This window comes from Macrobrachium rosenbergii, chromosome 22 (genome assembly GCF_040412425.1).
Source record: "Macrobrachium rosenbergii isolate ZJJX-2024 chromosome 22, ASM4041242v1, whole genome shotgun sequence".
Taxonomy (NCBI): domain Eukaryota; kingdom Metazoa; phylum Arthropoda; class Malacostraca; order Decapoda; family Palaemonidae; genus Macrobrachium; species Macrobrachium rosenbergii.
The window spans coordinates 44,958,391-44,965,085 of NC_089762.1; the positions used below are offsets into that span (position 1 = coordinate 44,958,391).

Below are 6,695 nucleotides of genomic sequence, written 5' to 3' on the forward strand. Positions count from 1 at the left end.
TCTCTCTCTCTCTCTCTCTCTCTCTCTCAGATTGTTGAAAGGACTTAGGGAAACCGACATATCTGCTGGACTTGTGAATATTTTTACATAATCGTAAATAGTAGGCTCCTGGAATCTACTAATCTTACCAGTCAAAGTTATATATTGTAAAGGCCTCAACGACGCCTAAGTTTGTCTATTTCTTGTAATTTTTACAAGCCATATACATAAAGCCTTTAAATCAGAATGGAAAAGGACAATGAAATTCTCTCCACCGGGTGGAACTCGAAGCCATCCTGGTTAAAAGACTGAAATTATAATGTTCAACCCATTTCTATGCATGTTTGACAAACAAAAAGACCTTGATTACATATGACATATTTAGTAAAATGCAACTTGTATGCTGATATTTTTTCGAGGGGGAGGCAATTCAACTTTCTTATAAATGCCAGATTTTGCGGCAAAATTGCTTAGATGGAAAAGCCTTCCCTAAACATCCAAGTTACCGCAAGGAAATTAATCAAGATTTTTCCCATTAATTCGTGGCAAACTTTCATCTTCAAAAACGGACAGCTTAAACTACTCTGGAAACACGGAAGATTTAATAATATTCTGTATTCTAGGAATTAAAATTCTCAGCGGTAATTTAACTGGGTGACCACTGAGCTCACTGCTTGGACAAACTCATCAACTGCCTGATATGTGTCGTAAAGACGAAATAAAAAGATGACGGACAACTGAAAACTCTCGGTTCTAATTCCCAAAGTAACATTTATATAACAAGAATATAGTGACCCTACGAAACCCCTTTAAGTTTATTGACATTGATAATAATGAACGGGTCATTTGTCAGACGGGAAAAGATAAGAGACAGATTTAATCAGGCCCATGATGTGGTCCTTCTACGACATGCTATCATTTTTCTTGAGGGCACATTGAGAGAAGAGTGAGTTTATTATTTAAAACTCTATATTATTCTTATAGAGAATGCGACACTGAGGTAGGAAGGATATGTTGGAGCATCAATGTGAACTCCCTCTTCAGAGATATTATTCATAGCAGTCTCAATACCATAACAAAATAACAACTAGATCAAGTAGCATCATCGACATGAGAATGAATATGACAAGATGATAAGCCTTAGAACTCCTAAAACGTCGCCGGAGAGAGAAAGGAAAATTCGCGACATAACACAAGCAGAAATCTGGAGCGGGATGGATGTAGTTCCATCAACTGCGACAGAAATAGATCAATCTGACTGGAAACTTGAAGCGAGTTTGCAGACTCGCCGAGAGAAAATAGAAGCAGAAATTTTTCCTCTAACAGTGCCATTCCTTCGATAATGCCGAAGGTTTTAGATGTCCGGAACAAGTCTTAAGATTCCCCAAAGTTTCTAAGATAAAGAAATGACACAAAGGAGTGAAACAGGAAAGGCAATAGTTGGCTGGATTATCCAGTATGGAAATCATATTGATTTTCGTGGGCAAAGTATTGATTGATATTCTGCGTGTTTTCGAAAACGGGCTTCGCACAGAGCATAAATCTGTAGGTTTATTACCAAAGAAGAACGATATATAGATTTTTTTTTAAGGTATTAAGATAGCTACCCATCTCATGAACTGGCTAACAAGAGTATGATTCTTGAGTGATTATTAACTCACAGAGTATTATACTCAATCCATCTGCAAATGTTTTTGGAAACCAAGGGGATGGTAACGAGAGAGAGAGAGAGAGAGAGAGAGAGAGAGAGAGAGAGAGAGAGAGAGAGAGAGAGATAGTCAATCTGTCATGTCCATCAATCACCCATTGAATTAACGATGAACCACTCTACGCAGAAATCTCCCACGGCCTCACCCACTTTACATGCCTACACAGGATGCTCACCTCGCTCGTTAGGCATCAGCTAACCCCTACACACACTGCGCCACTCACGTCTATCCTACACGTTTTTCTGTGCTTGCCAAACTATCTAGGTGGTCAGGTAGCTCCTGTAGGATATCCTTAACTCCTCTTTTCCAGAATTTTCAGACTGTACAGTATTTATTAGTCTATGGGCCTTCATTATTCATATATATATATATATATATATATATATATATATATATATATATATATATAAATATATATATATATACCTTTACTTCTTATCTTAAGTCCTTCTTGCTCAACATATACTATGCATCCTAGTAATCACATTAGCTTCCAGCTCTTTTCTCAAATTCACATCAAGCGTCAACATTCACTTCACTTCCATAAAGGAGAGTTTGCTCAACGATCGCCTTTGCTCACCTTCAAATTTTTTCTGCAGTGCTCTTGCTACCTGTCTTGTTTCAACCGTTCCTTCACTGACGTTCTCTATCCTAAAATTACATGTTTTATTTACAAAATCTACATTCATCAACTGCTTCCATTCTTCCACACTCCAACATAACACAGACACACACACACACACACACACACACACACACACACACACACATATATATATATATATATATATATATATATATATATATATATATATATATATATATATATATATATATGTGTGTGTGTGTGTGTGTGTGTGTGTGTGTGTGTGTGTGTGTGTGAGAAAGTGACAGACAGATAGACAGACAAAAGGAAATACGTAGAAAACTAGAGACAAACCCATACAATATACAAGAAACAAGATAAAATGAATGAAGACTTCACAATAAAAAAAACGGACATTACGCCCGAAGGCTTTTACCAAGACAGTGAATGAGGGATTCTCAAGGTCTACAAGACCTTCCTGAAGTGCTAAAAGTCGCCACTTACAGGTGTCTTAAGGAGTGCAGTTGGCTGGAAGTGTTTGTTTGTAGGTGAGGGAAAATAAGCCTTTTCCAGGAGAAGTCGTTCCAGGTCTTTATCTAAATGTGGACGTGAATTAAAGGGGTAGTTTCATTTAAGGTTAAAATTCTTTTATAAAAGGGTAATTCTTAAATTTATTGAGATAGTTTACCAGGTATTTGCTTCATTAAATCGTAAGAAAGGCTGAAATGAAGTATATAAATTCTAGATAAGTTTAAACCATATCCATGTTTGGTATACGATGGTTGAGAATATTCTAAAAAAAAGGAAATTCTTCATTTCATTTGGATACTTTATCAAGTATTTTCTTCTTTATATCATAAGAAGACTGAAAAGAAGTATAAAATTTCTTGATTTGTTTAAACCAAAATTGTTTGGTATACGATGGTCAAGAATGTTTCTAAGAGAAAAAGCGACAATTCTTCAGTTTATTGGGATATTTTTATCAAGTATATGCTTCGTCAAAGCTTGCAAAGATTGGAAAGAAGTATATAATTTCTTGATGAGTTTAAACCAATGCCATGTTTGGTATACGACGGTTGAGAATATTTCTGAACAAAATATTTCTTCAATTTATCGAGATACTTTATCAAGTATTTTCCCCATCAACGCTTAAAAATATTGAAAAGAAAGGTATAACTTCTTGATTCCTTTAAACCATAGCCAGGCTTACGTTACAATGCTCTGAAATTATCAAAATTATCACCAGTAAAGAAATGTCATCTACAAGTTCTAGTATAGTTTATAGCTCTCCCAACTGATAGCCTTTCCTGTGATATATTGGGTTTCAGGGTATCACCTTTAATCATTGGCAGTAGGAGTCAAGAGAGAGAGAGAGAGAGAGAGAGAGAGAGAGAGAGAGAGAGAGAGAGAGAGAGAGAGAGAGAGAGAGAGAGATTTTCTATCTCTCAGCCAAGCTAAAGATTCCTCCTCTTTTATATGCATTCAATACATTGCCCTGTAACTAAGGCCAACGTTATATGTAATAGCTATAGCAACTTTAATGTACCTGTACGTTATCCCTACCACCTAATGTTTTTCACTCTATATTTCCCTCAAAGAAATGTTTGCAGAGCTGGGGTTTCACAATGGCATTATTTGCCGGAATTTTAAATGTCAGAGGTCTGACATTTTCTAAATAACCTTTCATACAAAGTCATCAATTCATTCAACAGTTTTCCTGGACCTAACGTGAGCATGACCTTCAATGATGGCAAATCATTTTCGCTTCACTTTCCCTTTTTCTATTTATTTATTTTTTTTTTTTTTTAGTCAGAAGAGACTTTTGTCAAATGCATTTGTCAAGGAACTTTTTGAAGTCGTATTTGTCACGTATTGCATGAAGTAAAGTTACATTTTATCAGTGTTTGAAGCAATTTTAATAGTAAATATGAAATCGTGATACAATCACAATGTGATTGCCGGCTGCTCGTTGTAATAAATCTTTTAGTGATACGAGAACTGTAATCAGTTGATTTATGAAACTTCAGTATTTAGGTTTTCAAGACTGAAAGAGAATAAAAACTTTAAACTATGTTGATTTCAGAAGATAACATATTTAGTGATTTCAATAGAGGCTGGTGAGATTTGTAGTTGTCTGAATAAAACTCTATTTCCAAGTATCATGCGAATATTAATTTGATTAATCTGTTGATCTTTTCCTACATTCTTATTTATTTTGAAACTCAATAAATTCACGGCTATTTATCACCTCTTTATTTGCCATTTCTTTTTACAAATTTCATACACATTAGTACTGAAATATATTTCATATTTGTTTAGAGTATTGTGATGCGATTTTTAGATTTTAAAAACCGAGTTATATCTTTTGTTTAAGCAGTTAAAAATGTTCTGGATTCTAGAAATTACTTTATTTGATCGTATATTCAAAATTATTTCCTATGTGAATTAAATCAAGAGGACAGGACCATCAGAGAATAATTACGTTCATGTTTAAATCAACTAAAACAGCAACGTCAGTAATAATAATAATAATAATAATAATAATAATAATAATAATAATAATAATAATAATAAAGACGGCTTCACAGACCATGCATAAATTATTACATATCCAAGCATCACATTCGCTCCTCTACATTTGAGTTTCAAAGGTATTTGTTTTTGTTCTATAACACAGCAATATCCTAATCAAAGGATTTACCACTGTGCCTAAAAATCCTACACTGCTTTTATTTAAGCAATACTCTTCAAATGTATGATTTTTTCGGCAAGAATTGCATATTAGTTTGCATGAGCTGAATGAAGTTTAGTCATAGAGGTGATTTCATGAAATATTAAAAACATAGTGAAACGTGGTAATGTAACACCGTAGAGATTTCATATTTTTTTTGTTTTTGTTTGGCGTGTTTTTGTATTTTAAATTGTTATTGGTCAGCGTGTATTCAATTTACCATTATCTGTAAGCAAGGTTTTGATACAGCATTTAGTAAAGTAGAGGATGAGAGTTGTTTTTAACTAGAATATTGAATATTTTTTTTAACATGCATATTTTGCTGTGCTTGAAATCATTTTCCTATGGTAGCGGTCTTCCTTGTCATTTAAGAGGCCTGGGTTCTACCCCGATGAGTCAGAAATTTCTTTCTGTGAAGCACGGTGTTCTGTGTTCATTAATTCATATATATATATATATATATATATATATATATATATATATATATATATATATATATATATGTGTGTGTGTGTGTGTGTGTGTGTGTGCATTTACACACATTTACACACACACACACACACACATATATATATATATATATATATATATATATATATATATATATATATATATATATATATATATATATATATATTCATATGTATCTGTAAGCATTTTGTATGATTTAACATTTTGAAATAAAATCATTGTTTGCCAATAAATATTCGGTAATAATTTTACATACACACACATATCACACACACACTATATATGTTTGTGTATATACACACACAAATATATATGTGTTTTTTATATATATGTGAGTATTACTGCATTTTAACCATTTGGAAATATAGCCATCAAATTGTATGTCAATAAATGCAATGCGATGATTAAAAACAGAAAAATTATGTAAAGGAAATAACGATAACAAGGAGAACCTTTTCAAAATTAGAAAGGAGGAATTTTTTCAACACGTCGAATATCCCTCAATTAATCAAGACTATTCAGTTAAATAATACAATTTCATACATCCCCCAGATGTTTAAAACAAGAGTTACAGAACACATTTACATCACCCAGATATTTAAAACGAGAGTTACAGAACAGAAATAAATCTCTGTTCAAGATTGCTCGTAAAGTATGAGCAACAGATAACGTTATATATATCACGTCCCATTAATTTCAGGATTCTCGTCGCACAAGAAAAAAGACGAACGTAAAAGACACAAGAGAGAAATTAAGACTACGAACGAAAAGACACAAAAGAGAGAAACTGAGACTAAGATGAAATCCTAACCTGCAAATCCTCGAGCGAACTAGTCCATTAACCGTGCAGACTTTAAAAAAAAAAAGAGAGAGAGAAAATCTCTAACGCCGAGCGGTACACGTCTAGGCCAGCCCCTTCCAACGTATATAATACTGGGACAGGCTGACGACGCCGGAGAGCGGAGCGAACCACACGATAATTTTGCCACGAACACCCACGTGACACTGACCTCCGCAGGCAGCGCGGCCGAGGGAAATCTCTTTCCTCGCTGCCAGATGACCGTTCGGGATAGCTCGTACCGCATCTGCATAATACACCGAGTGACCGAATAGCAGCGACCTAAGGCTCTCTCTCTCTCTCTCTCTCTCTCTCTCTCTCTCTCTCTCTCTCTCTCTCTCTCTCTCTATAATTCACGTTTGTAAAAGGGAGAGAGAGGAG

General features: G+C 34.3%; 1 protein-coding gene across 1 annotated transcript in view; it reads right to left on the minus strand.

Moving 5' to 3' along the window:
- LOC136850824 (glycine receptor subunit alpha-4-like) overlaps positions 1–6,483 on the minus strand; it is a 93,791-nt gene extending 87,308 nt beyond the window's left edge. The window contains exon 1 of the mRNA XM_067124848.1: positions 6,288–6,483. The gene's annotated coding sequence lies outside the window, so the exon portion shown is untranslated. The remainder of the gene's footprint in view (positions 1–6,287) is intronic.
- Positions 6,484–6,695: the final 212 nt, after the last annotated feature.